The sequence below is a fragment of the Pogona vitticeps genome, chromosome 1 (assembly GCF_051106095.1).
Source record: "Pogona vitticeps strain Pit_001003342236 chromosome 1, PviZW2.1, whole genome shotgun sequence".
NCBI lineage: Eukaryota > Metazoa > Chordata > Lepidosauria > Squamata > Agamidae > Pogona > Pogona vitticeps.
In genome coordinates, this window is record NC_135783.1 from 166062909 (window position 1) to 166086564 (window position 23656).

Here is a 23656-nt window from a genome sequence, read left to right on the forward strand (position 1 = left end):
GAAGAAAGCCAAAAAGCCATTATCATCATGAAATCAAATCACTTCGTGGTTTGATTATACTTAACAGAATCCTGTTACTTTTGCACACTAATGTTGAGTCAAACAGTGTACCTGCTTCGTTTTGAACACCAAGGCCAAACTTACCTGTTGTTCCTTTTATCTCTTGACTCCCTACTTTAGCATTCCAATCCCCTATAATGAGAAGAACATCTTTCTTTGGTGTCAGTTCTAGAAGGTGTTGTCTTCATAGAATTGGTCCATTTCAGCCTCTTCAGCATTGGTGGTTGGTGCATAAACTTGGATTGTTGTGATGTTGAAAGGTCTGCCTTGGATTCATATTGAAATCATTCTATTATTTTTGAGATTGTATCCCAGTACATCCTTTCCCACTCTTTTGTTAACTATGAGGGCTACTCTATTTCTTCTACAGGATTCTTGCCCACAATAGTAGATAATTGTCTTACTTGAATTCGCCCATTCCCGTCCATTTTAGTTCACTGACGCCCAGGATGTCAATGTGTATTCTTGCCATCTCCTGTTTGACCACATCCAGCTTCCCAAGGTTCATAGATCTGACATTCCAGGTTCCTATGCAGCATTTTTCTTTGCAGCATCGGACTTTCCTTTCACTTCCACAGCCTTGAGAAGATGATTGATTATTGAAAGCTCAGTATTTGTTTTTTGAGGTTTTTGTTGTTTGTTTATTTGTTTGGTATAATATTCTTTGTGGTCAATTAAAGGTATCACCTACTCCTGTAAGAATATTTAAGGAACGGGCTGACAAACTCTCAGAATGGCTGTCTATTATTTTCTTGAAAACATAGAGGATGGGTAAATGCCAGATGACTAGAGGAGAATTAAGCTTATCTCTGTTTTCAAAAAGAGCAAAAAGGAAGAACCTGGGAACTGCAGACCAGTCAGTGTGACATCAATCCCAGGGAAAATTCTGGGATTCTAAAGCAGTCACTCTGCAAGCACTTTGAAAACAATGCAGTATTAACCAGAAGCCAACATGGATTTGTCAAGACCAAATAAATACTCCCATACTAATCTGATCTCATTTTTTGGATAGGTTAATCTCCCTGGCAGATAGTGGGCGTGATGTAGACATAATGTATCTTGACTACAACAAAGCTTTTGACAAAGTGCCCTCTGGCATTCTGATTAGCACGCTAACTAGGTGTGGGCTAAATAGAACAACTCTGAGATGGATCCGCAGTTGATTACAGCATCATAACATCAGGGCTAACTATGATGAATACTGACCCTATAACCTTTTGTGGATCTTATGAGAACTATTTGGTAGTTCAAGAAATGAACCTGTTCCAGACCCTATTTGTCAGGGAAGAGCTGCTAAATGTCAAAGTTGATACTAATAGTTTTTTGGACATGCCAGAAATGAACATTGAATGTTTGAAAGTTACTGAAGAGCCTTCTATGGAAAAGTTGAGCCAGGGAAAGGACATGGAATTTTATCTGAGGTAAAAGCAGAACCCTCACAATAGTTCGATTTGGATTTCTGCATTAAGTAGGGGATTGGACTCAATGACCTTATAAACCTCTGCTAACTTCATTTTCTATGATTCTATAATTTCATGAAAAGAAAAGAAAAGAATATAACTTGCCTCCCAAAATTCACAAGAGGCCTTGTTGATCCCATTTTGTGGAAGTCTGTACTTTGCTCCGGACATGCATATGGGTGGTCACCCTGTGTCACAAATGGAATGCCATTTCTGGAAGCAGCTCTGTCCACTAATTACAAACAACAGTACAGTTAAATTGGAAATCTGTACTAAAAGAATTTGATCCAGTGGGCAAAATCCTGTTGGTGCAGTTCCGCCAGTTTGAAGCAGATCAGGGAGCTGGAAATCGATTTAAAGCTTCCTATCCCCCTAAGGAAGCACTTAGGAGCCTCAGGATGGGTGAGGGAGCTTTTAATAGTAACCAAAAGCATTCTTAAGTCTTAAAAATTCCCCTCCTGCCCCCTCCCCAAGCTCTCAAAGTCTTTCTGATGGCAAAAATTATCTCTAGGGAGCCTCAGAAGCAGAAACAGAGAAATAGGAAACTTAAAATTAGTTTAAATTAATTATTTCCAGCACACCTGAGTCTGCAGTGATGCCACTGGTATTTTTCTACATTTCTACAGTTTCATCCCTGATGTAGTTTGCACAGTTTTTATGTTTTCCTATCTCCCCAAAGCAAAGCCAGAAGGCACATTTTATTTTTATTCTCATGTTCTCCTGTTGCAGGAGAATTGAGTGCTTATGGTGCTCCCAACCAAAATTTATTTCTATGGTGAAAGCCTCCCAGTCAGAAACTTTCAGTTTGCACACAAACAAGAATATCTTAAAAGAATAACTTCAGAAGGGAAGCTGCCGCAGTGAAGTGGATTTCCATCATATTTTCAAAATATTTAAAAAATGAAGAAAAATGATTTTCAGAGATGTAGCTTTCAAAATGCAATCTGAATGTGAATCTCTCTAATCCCTGTGTTTCTTTATGAGCAGCTAGGAGAACGAGGAGTGAAAATTTTATCCTGCTTGGAAAAGCCCACAATCACAGTTTTGAAATGGTACAGTGCTAACTGTGTGAGTGTGCTTTCTGCAAAAATCATATGCTTGGATCCAAAGATAAGGAAATTCATGGAAGGAAAGTACTGCACATTCTCCTTTCCCCAGCAACCACTATGTCCGACCTAACATCCAAAGTTTTGCCAAGAGTCCAATGCTTTCTGTGGTGACTCAGATGAGGGGAGAGGATGCAAAACTTTCCCTCTGTCAATTTCCTCACATGAAGAACTTCTAATGGCATTGCCATGTTAGTCTGTTGCAGCAAAAGCGAGAGTCCTATGCTAACTTAAAGACTTAAGAAACTTATTTCTCCACAAATTGTAGCATGTGAGAGTTCACACCATAATAAATTTAATATAGTCTGAGTTAATACATAACTCTTTGTTGTTTTTATTTTGTTTATTTTCAGCATCCAGGTAATGGTATTGAAACTGCCTATGACGGAGCTATCAAGGATTTGTGGGGAATCAGCCATGTCACTGAACAATAACAGTACACGCGCATGGCCTCTCACAGTGGAAAACCCAGAGGGGCTGCACTACCACACTTGTGAAAGTGAAAGTCAGCCATTGTAAAAAGAAAGAAGTCATTCTTCTGGCTTGAGTAAATTTGCCCCCAAGAATACAGGTTGCAAGAAGTCATGGTTTCCTTTTATTACACACTTATTATTGGAAGTACTATATCCAGTTGTTTTTGAAGGAGGAACAGGTCCAATGGAGCAGGTTCAAGGGAAGCCAAAAAAAATGATCAGGGGTTGGAGCACAAGGTCCATGAAAGAAGACAGAAGAAACAAGATACATAGGGTATAGAGGGGGAAAAACCTGAAGAGAGTAAAAATAGCACTGTTTAAATATTTGAAATATTGTCACATCAATTAAAGCAAAGATTTGTTATCTACTGATGTTGTCACATCAATTAAAGCAAAGGTTTGTTATATGACAGCTGATATCTGATGATGGTAGATTTTTTTGCTGAGCATTATAATGTTTCAGTTTTATGAACAGTTGACAGTACAATTAAAAAAACTGCCCCATAATTCATCAGCCATTACTCATTACGAATGTGTCACCAATGTGTTGTTTTTAAATGCATTTTGAAATATATTTTTAAAAAAATACAAAAATGGCTCTAAATTCTAAACATTTAAAAGCAACGAGTAAAAGAAATAAAGAGTCTATCCACATGTCTTAGTTGCTCACATTTAAGAAGAATTTCTGTTTCCCATTGATTAGAATTAGTTTAACAGAGCCACATGACATTACTGAAGTCTCAAATCAGTTCTTTCCCCTTGCTTCTATTTCAAGATTATTTTCTCTCATTTGGGAACTTTATTTTTATTTTAGTCCCTGTCCTTCCAGTTCTATTCTGCCCTCATCTGTTCCTTTGTCCTGAACAAGATCACAGCTGATTCAGGGGGAGTTCTACTGTATATACTCAAGTATAGGCTGACTCGAATATAAGCCGAGGCACCCAATTTTACCACAAAAAAATGGGAAAACTTATTGACTCGAGTATAAGCTGAGGGTGGAAAATGCAGCAGTTACTGGTAAATTTCAAAAATAAAACCAGATACCAATTAAATTACATCAATTGAGGAATCAGTAGGTTAAATGTTTTTGAAGATGCTGTCCTTCTGAGCTGTGAGACACACTTCACTCTCTGTGGAGGAAGGATTCATACTGGATGCTGCACTTATCTACTGCTCTACTGCTGCGTAACAAGGTGGAGGGAGATAGAGGATGGAGGAGGAAGGTGGGAGGAGGAAGTTGGGTACATAGAATATGCAGAAGGAGGAGGATGGGAGTGTCCAGGAAGCAGAAATGCAGTGTACTTAACCCAGGTCATCGGACCACCCACAGAGGGTGCAGGTGCACATAGATGAGTGGGAGAGTCCAGAGAACACCATGTAATTTTGACACTGATTCAAGTATAAGCTGAGGAGGTGCTTTTTCAGCAAAAAAATTGTGCTGAAAAACTAGGCTTATACTCGAGTATACAGTGGTGCCTCGCATAGCGAGGTTAATCCGTTCCGGATTAACCTTCGCTATGCGAAAACATCGCTAAACGGGACTAAAAAAGCCATAGAAACGCATTGAACTTCGTTCAATGCGTTCCTATGGCTTGAAAACTCACCGTTAAGCGATGTTGTCCCATAGCGCCGCCATTTTCGCGCCCTCGGTAAGCGAGGGCAGGGCGCAAAAATGCGGCGCGGACCTTCCGGCGGCCATTTTGGAACCGCCGATCAGCTGTTCTCCCCCGCTTCGTTTTGCGAAGATCGCTAAGCGAATCGCTTAGCGATCATCGCAAAGCGAAAAATCGCCATAGGGGCCATCGCTGAGCGAATGCTCCAGCGATGGCCCGGACCCCCTCGCTATGCGAATTCATCGCATAGCGAAGCACTCGCTAAGCGAGGCACCACTGTATACAGTAATTGCATGATGTGTATACAATTAGAACTTCCCCTGGCTTAAGCTGTGATGTCAGTGATAGGAGTGTTCTCCTCAGCACAGAGCAGTACTCCCTCTGACTTTCTAAATATGGGGAGTCTCCCCAGCACAGCTGCCTCTTGTCCTCTGCTTCATGCCTAGCAAAACCAATAGAACATATTCTCCCCCCCCAAAAAAAGAGGTAACAACTCAAAGCTTTCCTTCAAATTCTGCAGACTTTACTCCATGTTAGGCGGAAAGCAACAACGCCTTCTTCACAGAAAAAAACCCCAAAACCCAAATTACACAACATCAAGGGAGGGAAACAAACAAGAGGTAAAGACAGGATGGAGAATAGAGAAGGGAGAGAGAGGAAAAGAGGGGACATTATCAATGTACAAACTCAATCTGGATTACATCGAAGGAAAATTGACTACAGTATAGAATCTTGCAGTGAGTAATTCTGGTTCAATGTAGAAAAGGGATCATAGTTACAACCCCCATTAATCCAGAAGAACAGCTTGTCTGGATGGATCCAAAGAAAGAAAGCCCTAGCATTTATAATACTCTTGTTAAAACACATGTCTTACTAACACTAGTCTTCTGACCCAAAGGGGAAAAAAGTGTAATGATATCTTTCCAGAAGACATCACAGCCCTTTTCCAATGCTGCCTAATGACCAGCTACTTTCAGTGTGATAATGATTTCTATGAACAAGCAGTTGAAGTGGCCATGGGGGACCCCCTCAGCCTGGTTATAGCAAACCTCTACATGGAACTTTTTGAAAAACAGGCCCTGGCTTCTCCACCCTTCACACCCACAGTCTGGTTACAATATGTGGATGACACCTTCACAATCTGGAGCCACAGTGAAGAAAAACTAGAAGAATTTCTAAACAATCTCAATAGCATCCCCCAAATATACAATTCACCATGGAAAAAAAATTGAGTCATGGGTACCTTTTTAGTTAGAGGTCTGTGGTGAAGAAGCGGTGACCTGCTAGAGATTTTGTGGAAAAGCTTAGAGGAGGGGCTTCTGATCCCAGATCTGGGGGGATTAAAGATAGGGAATGACTTTGGAGGAAAAATTCCTCTTCATTTACCTCAGGATTTGGAAGACCAGTGGGCTAGCTTAAAATCCAAGGCTCTGAGAGAAGGGAGCACTGGTGGATAAAAGCAGAAGCCAGAGGTCAGAGCAGATCTGAGGGGATAGGAAAATCAAAACAGAGGCTTGAAAAATAAAATTATTTTGGGTGTCTGAGAACAAGAATACCTCAGACATAGAGAGACACAGTAACTAAAAAGTTGTTAGCTGGAGAACAGCCAGAAGAGCTGGAGGGAAGTGCAACAACAATAGTTACTGGAATTCAAGCAAAAAGACAGGTCCTTTGTAAAATCAGTAAAAACATTCAAGACTAATTATCTCAGAAGTAAACATGCCCCCCAAATGTAGCCAAAAGGTAAGTCATGAGGCAGAGAGTTTACCTCAAGAAATGAAGGGAAATGGAGACCCTTTAATTCCAATGAAACAGGAGGAGATTGCTGAGGGTTCCTCAGGGAGACAAAAGGATTTAAGATTTTGAGAAATGGAAATTACAATAAAAAATTTAATTGAAGGAATTAAAGATTAAGGAGAGAGAGAAAGCTCAGGAACTATAGCTCAAGGAAATGGAAATTAGAGAAAAAGCCAGGGCTGAAGAGAAAGCTCAGGAGCTACAGCTCAGGGAACTAGAAACCAGACAAAAGGAGAGGGCTGAGGCCAGAAAAATGGAATTGAAATAAATGGAATTTCAAATACAGTGGTGCCTTGCTTAACTATTACCTCGTTAAACTATGAATCTGCTTTACGATGGATTTTTTGCAATCGCTATTGCGATCACAAAACGATGTTCCCATGGGGAAAATTCACTTCACGACGATCGGTTCCCTACTTCGGGAACCGATTCTTCGTATTACCATGATTTCCAAACAGCTGGTTGGCGGCTCACAAAATGGCTCCCCGCTGTACAAAATGGCTCCCTGCTGTTTTTAGGATGGATTCTTCGCTTAACAGGCACTGGAAAATGGCCACCCTATGGAGGATATTCGCTGCACGATGTGGTATTTCGCCCATTGGAACGCATTGAACGGTTTTCAATGCGTTTCAATGGGTTTTTTCATTTTGCTTGACGACGATTTCGCTTAACAGCGATTTTAACGGAACACATTATTGTCGTCAAGCAAGGCACCATTGTAGAGATGAAAAGATTAGAAATTGCTCCCCAAAACAATAGTAATAATAACAACAATATTAACAGCTCTAGTGAGGGAAATCTCTCAAAAATCGATCTAAAGAAATTTCCCCAATATAGGAAAGGAGATTGCCCAGAATCTTTCCTCTTTTCATTTCAGAGAGCGTGTCGGGACTTTGATATCAAGAATGATTAAAAGATGATAATTCTGAGATCACAAATAAGTGGGAATTCAGTTGAACTGTATTCTCAGATGCCTCTAGAGCAAGCTAGAGATTTTGAAGCCTATAGAAAAATAGTATATTCAAAATTTGGCATAAATGCAGAATACCTGAGGAGAAAATTCCGTTCCCTTACTAAAAAGCCTGAAGAATCTTATTCTCTGTTAGGGGCTAACTTGGTTCAATGTTTAGACAAATGGATGGAACATGAAAATGTCACTTCTCTAGAACAGATGAAAAACCTGATTGAGTTAGAACAATTTTATTCTATTTTGTTTGGGGAATTGCATTACTTAGTTAAAGACAAAAATCCTAGAAATTTAATAGAAGCAGGTGAAAATGCAAATTCCATAAGTGAGATACAAAACCCCAGGTTCTCTGAGGCAAAATTTAACAGGCAAAATTGGGACAACAATAAGAGACCCTTCAATAAAAATTACCTCAGAAGCACATCAGGGAAAGAAGGCCAGAGTAGCACCTCGCCTGAGTTGCCAGGGCCTAGTCTGCCAAAGCAATTGAACTCTGAGGAAAAGTTTAACAGATCACCTCAGAATGATTGAAGGACTTATAGACAGTGTTATAACTGCAGTGAGTCTGGGCATATCCAGTCAAATTGCATGAAAAACAGATATAAAGAGGGAAAAGATGATAATCAGACCAAGAAAGTTTACTGCTTGAAACCAGTTGAAGCCACTGAGGGAGCCTGTAACCATAAGACTGTCTCCATGGCAACCAAAGCTGCTGCTGATCTTGTGGAGATACCAGAAGCCACTACAGTCCACTGTTTTTATATAAAATCTGACAAAACTCTTATTTAAAACTCTGGTGAAGAAATAGTAGTAGATGGAAAGAAGTACATTGCTATAAGGGACACAGGTTCACAAATTTCTATCGCACATTCAGATCTAATAACTCAGGACAACATAATTCCAGGCAGAACAGTGATCTTAAAAGGAATTGGGAAGGAAACTGTAGTTTCAAAAGTGGCAGAGGATCAAATAACTTATGGGAACTGGTCTGGAAAGTGGCAAGTGGCCATTTCAGAGGACGGGCTGCTTTTCTAATCGGTTGGGACTTGATAGAGCATGTTAAGAGTGCTTTTGCACTAACATGCTCATAAGGGGGGCAGAAATCACCCACTGCAGTAAAATGGATACTGTAGCAGAGGGAAGCCTGGAAGGAGAAAGTCCCTTAGAAAGTCAGCTTAATAGCCGTCCAGAAGCTGATCTCATGCTTTTGAAAAACCCAAATAAAAATAGTTTTGCTCAGGAGCAGAAGGAGGACAGTAGCTTGGTGGGTTGCTTTGAAGCTGCCAATTCACCTACTTTATTGTCTCCTGAATGCCTTGAGAGATGTTTCCTGGATAAGGATCTTTTATATAGGTAAAAGTCCTTTGAAGTGGCAGAGCCAAGCTTTGGAAGTACTCCTGGAAAGAAGAAAGATTTGTATGAGGCCCAGGAAAGAGCATTCTGCCCTGAGGACCAAGTAGTGGGACCGAGATCTATAGAGGGGAGTAAATTGCTTTTGGCAGGGTCAGAACCTATAGATGTGTTGTGCCAGAGCTAGAGGGCTACCAAGTCTATTAGCTCTCCACCTGAAATAGACCTTAAAACCTTGCAAGGCAAACCCCTACCTAACATATCAATGAATAAAGAACTAGAATCAGATAACAAGCTCAGTGCATCTAAGACAAACCAATCGTTTGAAATTGCACTTAAAAGAAACTCGCCTGAGGATCTTAAAGTGACCCATGATAGTGGCCCCCCACATAGGGAAAACTTTACAATTTTGAATTTGTGAGTGAGGAGGAAGGCGGACATACTAAGATCGCAAAGAAGGACTCATCCAGAGATGTTCAGGAGGAGGAGCGGGAACTGCCTACCCTTTCCCCAGCTGAGAAAGTGAAGCCCTGAGCCAGAAAGAAAACAGGCTTCACAAGGAAACAGCAAGCAGAGGATGTCCAGTGGACATCAGAAGGCCCAATGACTGCTAGTCGACTGAAGAGAACATGGAAGAAGGAGCCAGAGATCATCAGAGGGGCCCCTGAGTGCCAGCAGTCATCTGAGCAGCTGAAGGAGGCAGTAACAATCGGACCCGTCCACAGCGTACCTGACTAGAGCAGGGAGTTCACCATCTTCACAGATACATCAAGCATTGGACTTGGAGAGGTGCTGTGCCAAGCAGATGACAGCAGGAATGTGCAAGGCTTGGACTATGTAATCCACAGCATAAAAGGGACTCAGAGTGTGGGTGCTGATACCTTGCCTCGAAAGCCAAATGACTAATGGGGGGTTAAACCAAGTTTGTAATGCTGTATTAAATGCTCTGTTTGTATATAGTTATGAAAAATGATTAAAATCCCAAGTTTGAATGGGGATGAACTGAGAGGTGGAGAATGATGGTAAAAATAATGGTGAGTAGCCTTATTGATGCGGAGGTAATGTAATGTAAATTGTGTTGATATGAATAATGCAGGAGATTGGTATGTCTTTATTAATGCAAATGTTTTAACTATATTGATTGTTTTAAATGTTTAGAGTGATAAGATATTGTGATTGTTATATAAAATGCTGTTATTGCTTGCAGAATGTTGCCAGAGGATAAGTAGAATTTTTATGCAATGATGCATGTTTGTTTAGGACGGAAAACGTGTTTAAGGGGGAGGAATGTAGCATTCATCCTTCTTATGCAATAAGTTATGTATTATTCATGAGTTATATGCTAATGTGGTTAAGAGGTGGGGCCAAAAGGGATGTTAAAAGGTGGGGCCTAAGATATAGGAGTCAGTCGAGTCTGAGTTCAATCAGTGTTAGGAATTCAGTTGGTGTTAGGAGAGAGAAAGAGGGGTCTGAGGAGTGATGAATCTGAGTGAGAACTGTGGTAATTAATATAGAAGATTGAAATTGATGCTTGATTAAACTTAAGGAATGTGCCTATGAATTGTTCCAAAAACCAACTGTAATCAATAAACCTGTTTTATTAAAAAGTCAGTACTGAATGGACCTTCATCTTTTCTGGTAAAGTAAGTTGATAAGGAGATCAACTGGTGGCAACGTGTCAAGAGGTGTTTTGGTTTGCCTTTGTGAGCTCTGTGTTTAGTGAGACAAACAGGGGACACGAGGGTGAATGCCACAAGGGTCAACTCCCTTTCTTAGATGTCATGGTCATATGCAAACCTGACCTCCTATTGGGATACAAGGTCTACAGAAAACCCACCCACACAGACCAGTACCAACATAAAAATTCCACCACCCATGACAAAAAAGAGGCATAATCAAAATATTGGTAGATTGTGCAAATCAGAACTGTGAAGTTCAATTTCTCACCAACGAACTTAACCATTTGAATTGGGCCCTACAGGCAAATGGCTATGCCAAGAATGAAATCACAAGAGCCATCACACCGAGAAAACAACACTGAACTGAAGAAGAAAAACAGCCACCCCCAAATAAAATATTTCTGCAATACATTAAAGGGGAAAACTTCTGAAAAAACACAACCTACAAACAGTATTTGGGTCCACCACAAAAATACAATAAATTTTATGGTCAGCAAAGGACAAAAAGGACCCCCTCACCACTGCAGGAGTACACCAGATACCTTGCAGTTGTGGCCAGGTATATAAATCGGCAGTAGCTGAATATGTCCTGAAACAAGGTGGACATGAAATCCTATTTCAAAACACAGAAGTACTGGACAACACCCGCAATCATTATGTTAGACTACAAAAGGAAGCCATTGAAATCCACAAACATCAGCAAAGTTTCAACAAAAAAGTAGAAAACCTAAAACTCAACAAAGTCTGGCTCCCAGCACTGAAAAATACAGCCTGCAAAAAGGTCAATAAACTCTACCCAGCCACAAAGACTGGTGATCACTGCACACAAAAGACTAGCTGACAACACCCATCAATCACAGTGACAGATCATCTCCCCCTTATCACAATACATTCATAACAAAAAAAAAACCTGATCATCATAATCACCCAATCTCCTGAAAAGGACAAAACACTGATCCCACAGCTACAAATACTTACTCAACTATCCCACACGCTGTGATGAGATGGTATTTGTAGTTAAAATCTTGTAAGGCACATGAGTTTCGTAATTAAGAAATGTGCAAGAGAGGTTCCATCTTGTCTCTCTGTATAAAGGATCTATGCTATGCTGACAGGTTGTTTGCTAGTGAGAGCAGGGAGAATGCTATTCTGAGAGCATGAGAAAGGTTCTGTGTGATAAGATAGATGGGTATTGTTGTGACTCTTTGAAAACCACAGTAACCCAAATAACATCTGTTACCCATGGGAGAGAAAGTCATGTGGTACGACAGGACTGTTTGCCTAGCAACAGATTGTGATTGGATGACATCGTGGGAAGGAGCGATAAGACCTTACCAGTTACTCTTGAAAAAGGAACTTTTTGCCTATGGACATTGTCATTCGTGACTCACCCTAATGTCTTTCAGGATCCATTCTTCAGTCTTTCGAGACTTACTTGTGGCCTACACACATGGATTATACATGGACTATACTGGATTACCCTTTGTCCTATGGACTATTTCCTATGGACTATTTCCTATGGAATACCCTTTACGGACTTCTTCTCATGGAATACTCCTTATGGACTATTATCTTGGATTTTTCACAGGACAATGGGACATATTCTTACACTGGATTTTTCTTTTTGTACAGTATTTTTCTTCTACAGGATTATTGAGGAATATGGACTTTTTCTAACATAATTGGACTATTTTGCTTTTCCTAATGGATTACCTTATTGGAACTGTTTTTATTGTTTTTATTAGCTTTTTGATTTCTTGTAAGGTTTTTGGACCTTTGCATATTTTTCATGTTTTCTTTGCCTCACTACAGATTTGTAAATAACCAGCATAATGCTTATTTACTTGCTTTGGCCTAGACTGGTTTTGATACCTAGGAACATGCTTATTCTTTAATAAAATAATGATTATAAAAATCAATTGGTTTCCTGAACAGTAAACTTGTCTTAGGGTCATCTGAGAGTGCTGCCTCGGCCTAGCATACTTAAGGAGTCCTGCCTGTGGTGCAAGAGAAGTCTAAGGACTACAAAGCCCACATGTTTTTCAAAAAAAAGAGAGCCTCATGGCGCAGTGGTTAAAACGCTGTACTGCAGCTAAAAACTGTGCTCACGACCTGGGGTTCAAATCCCAGGTAGCCGGCTCAAGGTTGACTCAGCCTTCTATCCTTCCGAGGTCGGTAAAATGAGTGCCCAGCTTGCTGGGGGAGGGGGGCAATGTATAGCCTGTATAATTAAATTGTAAACCGCCCAGAGAGTGCTTGTAGCGTTATGGGGCAGTATATAAGTTCAATAAATAAATAAATAAATAAATAACAGTAATATCTGAGAGTACAAGGGTGTTCTTATTAGGGCAGACTTTTAAGATGGGGAGTTGTTCACGGCTAGCTGAGTTCTAGGACTCACTCAGCACGTGTTAGCATGTACAATCTCCAAATTACTCTCTGTCCGAGCATTCAAACATGCTTTCGAGCGCCGTGTTTGTCACACATGCTACACCAGAATACAGATTCCTGTCCTCTGAAGATGCCGGCCACAAAGACTGGTGAAACATTAGAAAAAAAAACCTCCAGAACATGGCCAAACATCCAGAAAAACCTACAACAACCATGTAATGATAATAGTTTTATGGCCACAACAGCAATAAGCCAAAAAATTAATTTTTTTCTTTAAAAACCAATTGAAAACTTGGATGTTTACGCAGGCCTTCCCACCAGTTAATACTTGATTTCTTTTTTTCTTTTTCTTCTTTTTGTCTTTTTTCTCTTCTCCCATCTTGAATAACTTGTCTATTGATGTTTAAAAATTTTGTTATATTTTTATATGTTGTTATATATGTTGGAAGCCGCCTAGAGTGGTATTTATAGGCGGGGTATAAATGCAATAAATAAATAAATAACATCAATAAAAAAGTGGGGAAACTAAAACTGAGTAGAGTTCAGTCATAATTTCAGAGCTCTGGGGGCAGGTGAAGAAGCAATTAAGCCAGGAAAAATATTAATTATATAGTATATTAACTATATATAGATATAACTGAACTGGTGGGACCACACTGAAAAATCTGCATGTGAATATACTGTATGAGAATTTAAGGTCTGAAGTATAATTGGTCCCATTTGCACAGTAGGATTAAAAACAAAAAAATTATTCTGGAGCTTTACCGCATTTCTTTTTTCCTATATACATTTCCACTGTCCGTTCAGATGATGTAGTTTTGTTTCGGAGATGGACACCATCAAATATACACTTCTTGCCTGTATGATAAGTGCGGTTACCAGAACTTGGGTAGAATGTCCATTCTGTGGCTGAATTCTCATTACCTTCTGGAGAAAGGGAGGGGGCAGGAGATATATATACCAGAATTTACACAGACCTTCCAAGACTGTGTCATTCAACTCTTGTCTCAAAGTGTTCTGCTGTGGTTTTTCACAAATAGAGCTAGCAATATTTCTTCATCACAGAATGCATTGATAGGTATAATCTCATCCTACAAACACCTCTGTCATTCATTCAGCCATGAGACCAAGTCTAAACTGCAGACCTCATGCTCACAGCATCTAGCTAGCATAATTTTTTAATTTCTTCTCCTCATACCATCTGCCTTGCAGAACTTGTCCATTTTGCAGCATTTTTAATACTTTAGTCTTATCTGTGAACCTTTGGGGACTCTTTTCCTAAAGGCTTAATGGACTTATCCTTGTTTGTTTGTTTCTTCATTGTTTATTTATATCAGGGATCTCAAACATGTGGCCCGGGGGCCATTTGCGGCCCACCAGATGATAGTTTGCAGCCCCCGCCTTGCCTGCCCCCCCCGAAGCGCCCACACATCCTCTGCTGTCAAGATTTTTTAAAAAGCCTCACCTTGCTTGCCGGCTGTCTCCCAAGACAGCGCCTCTTGCACCCTCCATTCAGAACTGTAGCCTGCCAGCCAGCCCACCTGGAGGGTGCAAGAGGCGCTGTCTTGGGGGAGAGCCAGCGAACAAGGTGTGCTGCCAGCCTTTTTCCCCGAGTGCCTGAGCCACCGCTGAGCAATGGTTGAGAGTGGAGCTCGCTCCCAGCCTGTCCTCAAAGAGCGCCTCCAACAGCGCCACCAACAGCAGCGGCCACCGCCGTCTCTTCCAGGGAAGCGGCTCTCTGGCTCTCTTTCTCTCTCGGCACCCCCAGCACCAGCCCAGCCAGTGGCCGCCTCAGCACCCGGCAGTACTTCCGCCTCCTTCTCCTCCTCTTCGTCCTGCTTCAGCTGCCTCGGCTCTGGAGGCTGCCTGGGCTCGCCTAGCAAAGTTTGCTCCCCTGTCGTGGTGGGGGTAGTTGCTGCTGCTGAGTGTGCCTTTTTTTTGAGGGAGGCCCTCAGAGGAAGGTTGCTGGACCTCCGTGTGTGTGTGTTTGTTTGTTTGTTGTGCATGTGTGCGTGCCTGCAAGCGCCTCTGGGGGCCCCCCGTTCTGTTTAATTTTGCGGGTGCCGGTGGGGGCTTTTCTCCTTTGGCAAGGCGATTTTGTGAGGGTTTTTTTTTCAATTATATGTTGTGCCCTCCCCCCCGGCTAGGCGGTCGCCGGCGCTCCCTCCCTTCTCTGCTTCTTCATCCTGCTGCTGCTGGTGGTAGTGAAGAAGGAGCTGGAGGGGGTCGTGGCCAGTGACGAGGGCTTGTGCACCCCTCCTCCTCCTCCTCCTCCTCGGAGCCCCAGCCAGGCTAAGGAAACTCCTGGGCGGCTTCCTCAGGCTCTTGCTCTGCTTGGCGGAAAATCTGATGTGGCCCAGCCTCACCCAGACTCTGCCTCCAGCGGCCCCCAGATAAATTGAATTTGAGACCCCTGATTTATATGTTTTCATTTCCTTTCTGTTCTGTATCTGCCACTTTCCCTTTATGAACAGACTCTAAGATTATTTTTAGCAACAATAGTTCATCACCTCCTTAATGTGAGTTAAATTTAAACATACATTTGTTATTTAAATGTCCCTCATTATGTATCACATTGGCAACATTAAGAAATGATGCATATCAGAATACAAGATATTCTTAGCATCATTTGGAGAAAATGCCTTGAGAAAAAAGTCAAAATGCATTTTTAAAAAAAAAACATCTTTTTACCAATAGGGCAGCCCAGTTTCAGTTTTGTCAAACTTGCTCTCTTCTTCTGGAGAATAGCTTTGTGGAATTTGAAACCTTGCAACCAAGATTTTATTATTTATTTGTTTCATTTCTATTAGCAGGAGTGACTAAAAGGATATGAAATGGGGACACAAGAGAGGGCCTTCTCTGTGGCTGTTCCCAGGCTCTGGAATCCTTTCCCTAACTAAGTTATATGGGCCCCTCACTTTCACCCTTTCAGAAACAGCTGAAGACCTGCGTCTCTAGGCAGGCTGTTAATAGCTGAATATATTTTGCATGCTGGACATGTAATTTTCTATTTGTCTTTTTAACACTTTTAAATGTTTATATAATCATGATGATGGTTTTAGATTGTTTATAACTTAATAATGTGGTTTTAGCATTACTTATTTTAATCACTTATTTTAAACCTTGGTTCCTTCGCCAGGAGTAAAGCGGATCAGAAATGAAACAAACAAAAAGAGGTAAAATAAAAGGCAGGGATTTTTTTTCCAGTGGCCAACCGAATGGCAAAATCAATGCAACAGCTATAGCGGTCGGTGCTATGCTTGCTAGAATTTGCATCCCATGCCGCCTTCAATATACATGCCATAAGTGGAGTTTTCTTGGCTGCTGGAATATTTGGAAGGCTCCCATCTCCCCTCCTACAGGGAGTTTTTGTTTGTGCCATTGCTGCCTGGCCTTGTGAAATAAGACAGTACATGGATTGTGACTAGATATGGGGATGCATTTTTTAAAAAAACAACAAATAGCGATAGTCATTTAAAAATGTTGATTTGTTTCATATTCATCTCTCCATATTCATCAGTTCCAGAGACCCCAATGAATATGAAGGGATGAATATTGCTCCATTTTTATTTGTCCCGTGCAGGAAGCCTATGGCCTTCCCACTCTGCCTCTGGGCCTAACCAAACAGCTGATAGGTGGGCCCATAGGCAGCCAGCCAGTGCCACAGCCATATCCCCCACAGCCTGTACCCCACCCTCTTCCCCTCCCTACCACTGCCTCTGCACAGCAATGCAACCATCCACTGCCGCCCAGCACTGACACCATCCATTGATGTCCACTGCAGCAGCCTCTGCCCTCGCAGGCTGCCAAAACAGACACTGACTGCCCTTTGCAAAGATGGTGGCCGCCATCTTTAGGGCAGCTAGGATTCCCTTAAGGCAGGCCATGGCAGCAGAGGCCACTACAACAGGTGGCAATGGATGGCAGTAGCAGAGGCCACCATGGTGCAGGCCATCACCATGTGGAACAGTGGCACAGACTGCAGGCAAGGATGGCATCAGCCAAGGTAGGGAGGCAATGAGGGCTGTGTTAAGGGGGCAGTGTGGCAGGCTGTGGGGGTGGGGGGCTCAGCTCTTTTTTTAGACAGCCTGAAGTTGCCTTAAAAAAACTGATGAACCAACAAGCTGATTCATATTTTGTTGGTTCACAGGGATGAAATTCGTGGTTCATGGTTCATCAAATTTGATGGACCACGAACCAGAACAAACTGTCATTTTGGCAGTTCGTCCCCACCTCTAATTGTGACAGCAGTGCTCCCTTCCTTGCCTTTGCTCCAAGTGCCACAGTGAGTCCAAACAAAGCTGCCTACTGGCTCTGTCCAAATCCCTCCCCTCCCTGTTGCCTTTTTGATGTTCATGAGCACAGCACACATACAACACTTTCATGGTTAGCCAATTAGCTCTGAGAATTGATGAAGGTGGGGTGCTAGGACTTAAGCCATCTCACAAACAGAAATCAGTTTTTTTCCCCAATACTGATGATCCAGTCTATGTGATTTGGGGAACAGTCATTCTGGGCTGCAAATAAACTAAAATGATTTCATTTGACTATGAAACTTTACTCACGTGGGGAGGCCATCTCGCGTCTGTTCTTGACTAATAGCACAGCTTCTTCTACCAAATTGGTTTAATGTGGAGAAGTGCTAGAATAGCAAGATGAAGCTGACAAAGAGGAATTTGATTTCGGGGTGGGATCTCACCTAACTAAAACTAAATAAAACAAAACAAAATGAAGGATTTGAGGGACCTACTTGTCAATCATTTGAATGAACTAATTCTCGATACTTCTAGACCTAGCACATGCTCAAAAGGTCATGGATCTTTGGAGGACTTATTCGGCTAGTCTAAATTTTCTTGACTGTCATTCTGCTGGAAGGAAGCGGATGTAGATTCCTATACACGAAACTCACTGGATTTTGTCATACTGCTGCTTAACATGACAGTTAACTTCATCTGAAAGGAAATGAAGATGCTTCAACATGTGGGAAATAAATTTAAAAATCACTTATTTTATCAGAGTATCTCAAAGCAATCTTCTACAGCACACCTTTGTGAGAATATACTCACACCCCATTCATCTAAATCGGCTGCTCACCTGCATACAATAGTTGCATTTCAAATTAGAAATATGAAATGTCCTTTTGGATGCAAGGTGCTGTCCAAATGGAAAGCCGTCGCATTATAGCCAGCTCAGGATTAAATTTAGGGGGTTCTAAGTCACCCCTGGACATGAATGTGTGGACAACAAGGTTTGTGGCAGGCTTGAAAACCAGCTCTGTTTTGCAGCCCAAAATCGTCAGTAACTGGGAATTGGTAGAATACTAAGGCACCGTGATAGGCTGATCTTTGCAGGATTAAATTCAGTAATTTAATTCACAGAAACAGTTAAAATTAAAACATTGGTGGACTGTAGAAGAGGTAAGTACACAACCCCAGAGAGCATTCCATTACCAGAATCAGTTACTGCTCTCTACACTATATACAGGGACGTGGTGGTGCTGCGGGTTAAACCGCAGAAGCCTCTGTGCTGTAAGGTCTGTAGATCTTCAGCTATAAGATCGAATCCACGCGACGGAGTGAGCACCCGTCACTTGTCCCAGCTCCCGCCAACTTAGCGGTTCGAAAGCATGCAAGTGTGAGTAGATAAATAGGGACCACCTTGGTGGGAAGGTAACAGCGTTCCGCGTCTAAGTCACACTGGCCATGTGACCACGGAAGATTGTCTTCGGACAAACGCTAGCTCTATGGCTTGGAAATGGGGTTGAGCACTGCCCCCTAGAATCAAACACGGCTGGACAAAAATTATCAAGGGGAACCTTTACCTTTACCTTACACTATATACATTGCATGTTACAGTTTAAGAAGACGGAATTTCAGGACTAACTGTGCCATCTGGATCAGCTGTTCTGTTGTCCTTTGGATGCCACGGAAACAGAAGATAGCAAATAGATGGAAAGGAGAATTCTGGTGCCATCTGTCACTACTTAGATTCTTAAGAGATGCTGTTGTTCTTCAGTGAACAAATGGATACTATGCTGTTCCAACAAACATTTGGCAAAATAATCCATATTGAGTCATCCATCTTTAATTCCTGGACAGTGGCATCTCTAAACATGAGAAACATCTGCTCACCTGTAGGTTCCACACATACTTTTCTTGCTGATCCACAGGGACATATTCTCTTTGTGAGGCAAAAAAGGGCAATATGTGTGTGTGTTTGATCGTCATGCAAGTAGGATTTTGCACTTTATTCATGTCACTCTCCAAGTGGTGAAAGTGATGATGGAGATGAAGGGGCTAGTTCCTCCCTTCTATGGAAATGGGTGGGTAATAAATGAATGAAAGTATGCAACATGGTATAGTGACAGAGTAGAACCCAGGAGACCTATGTTTGAATCCCCACATAAGCATACTAGGGGCTAGTAAAACCAGTGGGGGAGAGAGATCTACCTGTCGTTGACCTTAGCTGGCTTGTCCTGGAGATTGCCATGTTGGGTGCCCAGCCGGTAATATCTTTCCCAGGACATACGCCCCCCGTTTGCACCCTTAGGAAAATCATCAATGGCTCCTCAACTGCTCTGCAAGGGAGGGAAATGGCAGCGAGAGTATCACCTCCAGCTTGGACTCTGCTGCTCCTGCTATCTCTTGCTATTTCTTGCGTCCACATTGAGATCTTTGGGACCTGCCCTGATTGTAAGACTCACACTCCAGCGCCACTAATACTAACATTAACAACATTATGCTTAACAACATCAAGTTCAGTAACATCTAAAAGGACAATAACATCTAAAAGGACAATAACATTTAAAAGGACAATATTACATGGTAGAGGAGGACAGATCAAGGTTATATGTGGGGGATAAACATTGTGGCCATTTCTTTTAAACAATGTTTTCTTTTTTCTTTATTATATGTAATTTACTTTATAACTGGAATTTTTAGTTGATTGCACTGTATTTGGTTTATATGTTTAATCTGTTATTTAATCTGCTTGTATTAATTTAGTGTGTTCTCTTTTTTCTCTCTATCTCTTTTCTCTTTTTTTCTTTTTCTTTGACATGGAATGGAAGGCCTGCTCCCCCAGTGAGGGGCCTCAAAACATCTCAGTGATTACGGGTAGAGGGAGATATGGCGTTGACATAGCCCCTACTCATGTTAGAAGAACGGTGAATAGATGTTTGAAGGCTGTCCACCATTCTGGGATTGTGGTCAACCATCAGTATCGAGGTAGCCAGACCAGCCAGCCCTCCACTCTAAAACTGGTCTTGTTGAATGCCAAGTCTGTATCCATTAAGTCCCCACTGATTTGCGATCATATTCTGGAGGAGGATGCAGACCTGGCATGCATAACCGAAACGTGGATAGGCGGAGAGGGGGCCCCTCCCCTAGCACTTGCCTGTCTGCCCATTTATGCTGTCCAGCATCAGGGTAGACTGGAGGGATGGGGGGGAGTAGCCATTATATACAAAAACATCTTGGATGTTACTAGGCGCTCCTCGGTGGTAAAACCGGGTCTAGAAGCCCTCCACGTGTCGATAGGGGCCAGGGAAGGTATTGGGATCTTGCTGGGTTACCGTGCTCCCCGCCACATGCCATTTCCCTACCGGAGCTGGTGGACTTTGTCTCCACGGCACTGTTGAGATCCCTAGAGCTGCTCGTTCTGGGTGATTTCAACATTCACGCAGAGGCAGAGATCTCTGGGCCAGCTCTTGAGTTCTTGGAAACCATGGCTTCCTTGAACATGTCCCAACATGTCAACGGCCCCACACACATGGGTGGTCATACACTAGATCTGTTTTTTCCACCAATTGGAGTGAGTGTGGTCTGATGGTGACTGACCTTGTGTTGGTCCCCTTGTCATGATCAGATCACCACCTAATAAAATGTAACATCTCAGTGGCTCTCCCCCCTCGCAGGGAGCAGGGACCTATTTCTATAGTCCACCCTCGAAGGCTACTGGATCCGGCAGGATTCCAGAACACCATGAAAGATATTGCGGCTGCCTGGCTGGAGCTCCTGTTGAGGCTCTGGTTGTTGGCTGGTTGAACGCTGCCACCAGGGCTATAGACACGATTGCGCCTAAACGCCCTCTCCAATGCAGAGCTCGGCCAGTGCCCTGGCTTAACCAGGACCTTCCAGCGATGAAGCAGCTTAGGAGAAGGCTAGAGTGCAAGTGGAGGAAGAACCCGAGGGATTACAATTGGATAGCTGTCAGGGTCGCAACTAACCTTTACCTGGCTAAGGTAAAGGCTGCCAGTCATGTATACTTTGCTAACCGGATAAGCAAAGCTTCAAATCAGCAGGCGGAATTATTCTACAGTATATAGTGCGCGACCTATCCGGAATTGGTCTGAGTGATGGGCCTCCCCCTAGCTTTCCACCGGACCAATTTGCAGCATTTTTAAAATCTAAAGTGGAGGCCATCCACCGGGACCTCTCTCCTTTTTTAAATACAGTGAGTCGAGCTGAGATGTCCAGCGCTCCGTATTGCCCGGTGACTATCGATCTCTTTCAGCCTGTGACGCCGGATACTGTGGACAAAGCGCTTGATCGCTCTCATGGCACCATTTCCTCCCTTGACCCTTGCCCGGCCTGGCTAATCAAAGCAGCCAGGCCTATAATAACAGAATGGGCCACAGCAATTAATGATGGGTCTTTCCTTGAGGGCAGAGTTCCTCCTGCCCTCAAGGAGACACTCATTAGGCCCATAAGGAAGAAACCTAATTTGGTGGCAGATGAAATTGGCAATTACAGGCCCGTTGCCAACGTTTCTTTCATCAGCAAAGTGATCGAGAGGGTGGTGGCACATTTGGATGAAACAGATGCCTTGGATCCGTTTCAGTCGGGCTTCAGGCCGCGCCACGGTACAGAAATGGCATTGGTCACCCTGTACAATGACCTGTTGAGGGAGGCCGACAGAGGTAAAATGTCTCTGTTGGTCCTCCTCGACATCTTGGCGGCCTTTGATACCGTCGACCACAGTATCCTCCTGGGGAGGCTCTCTGAGTTGGGAATTGGTGGCCTGGCATTTGCCTGGCTCCGATCCTTCTTGACGGACCGCCCCCAAAGAGTACAGCTTGGGGACAGTGTTTTGGCCCCGTGGAATCTCAATTGTGGGGTCCCACAGGGGTCGATTATCTCCCCAATGCTGTTTAATATCTACATGAGGCCGCTGGGTGGGATCATCAGGGGGTGTGGGGCATCTACATCTCTTTTTCACCAACTGCAGGAGATGCCGTTCTGTCCTTTCAGCACTGCCTGGAGGCTGTACTGCAATGGATACAGGAAAATGGACTGAGGCTGAACCTGGACAAGACGGAAGTTCTGAGGGTGGTTTGGGAAACTCTCATTTGGGGGGTGACCCTTACCACTAAGAGTGGGGTTTGCAGCCTGGCGATCCATCTGGACCCGGCGCTCACCATTGAAACTCAGATGGTGTCAGTGGTCCATACCGCCTTCTTTCATCTCCGGCAGATAGTCCAGCTATGACCCCATCTTAACATGGGGGCGCTCAATATTTGATGGAATGCCTACTCCCACCAAGATCTACCCGTATCACTCGATCGAGTCAGGAGTCCCGGAAGGAAAAAACAAGAAACTGGGCCTTCTCGGCGGTGGCTCCTCGCCTCTGGAACAACCTCCCTCCTGAGATTTGTGCGGCTCCATCGCTGGGTATTTTTGAGAACCAATTAAAAACTTGGATGTTTAAGCAGGCCTTCCCTCCAGCTAATACTTAATTTTCCCCTCTTCATTTATCTTCTGTTATTTTTCCCATCTTGAAGAATCTGTTTATTGATTTAAAATTTCTTCTTTATCTTGTTATATTTATATGTTGTGGTTTTTTTTTAATTTGTTTGGAAGCCGCCTAGAGTGGTCACAAGACCAGACAGGTGGGATATTAAATAAATAAATAAATAAATAAATAAATAAATAAATAAATAAATAAATAAATAAATGAATGAACGAACAAACAAACAAACAAACAAACAAACAAACAAACAAATATAATAGTCTGGCAGGATTTGTTCTTGACAAATCCATTTTGGCTTCTAGTTATTACTGCATTATTTTCAAAGTGCTTGCATAATGACCACTGTAACAGCCTCCTTATACCTCACAAAGGGGCCATTATGTCACACTCAATCACTCTTGTTCCCACTGCCACCAACCATTCCCTCAAATGAATCTTCAGGCCAAAGTATGAATTCAAAATAAAAATTTAGGCTTATTGTATACAAACAAAAGGAATGGTAAATCACTTGAATATAAATAATACTTTAATCACTATAATATTATAACTATCACACACCCACTCTCACAGACTCTCTCAATGTAGCACAGGTCTTATCTCTCAGTATCTCCAAGCCCTAACCGTCCCTATCTCAAAGCCCTATCTGGCCCTATCTGAATCTCTCACACCATTCACTCCCCTTATATACAACAGCTCCACCCCTTATGTCCCACCCTCCGTCACGCCATTGGCAGATGACACACAGCTTCAGCAGTGATGGGCAGGTGATGTCATAGCTGTATGTAACAACTACTTTATAATCTGTTCCAGAATTTTCCCTGGGATTGATGTCAGCCTGACTGGTCTGTAGTTTCTAGGCTCCTCCCTTTTGCCCTTTTTGAAGATAGGGACATTAGCTCTGCTCCAATCCTCTGGCACCTCACCCGTTTCCCATGATTTCAAGAAAATCATGGACAGTAATTCTGAGAGTTCTTCAGCCAGTTCTTTCAACATTCCCACACAATGATTGA

The 23656-nt window shown here is 42.6% G+C and overlaps 1 protein-coding gene across 2 annotated transcripts in view; it reads right to left on the bottom strand.

Moving 5' to 3' along the window:
• The window catches only part of EVA1A (eva-1 homolog A, regulator of programmed cell death), a 115889-nt gene that overhangs the window by 19560 nt on the left and 72673 nt on the right, over nt 1-23656 (bottom strand). The window lies entirely within an intron of this gene.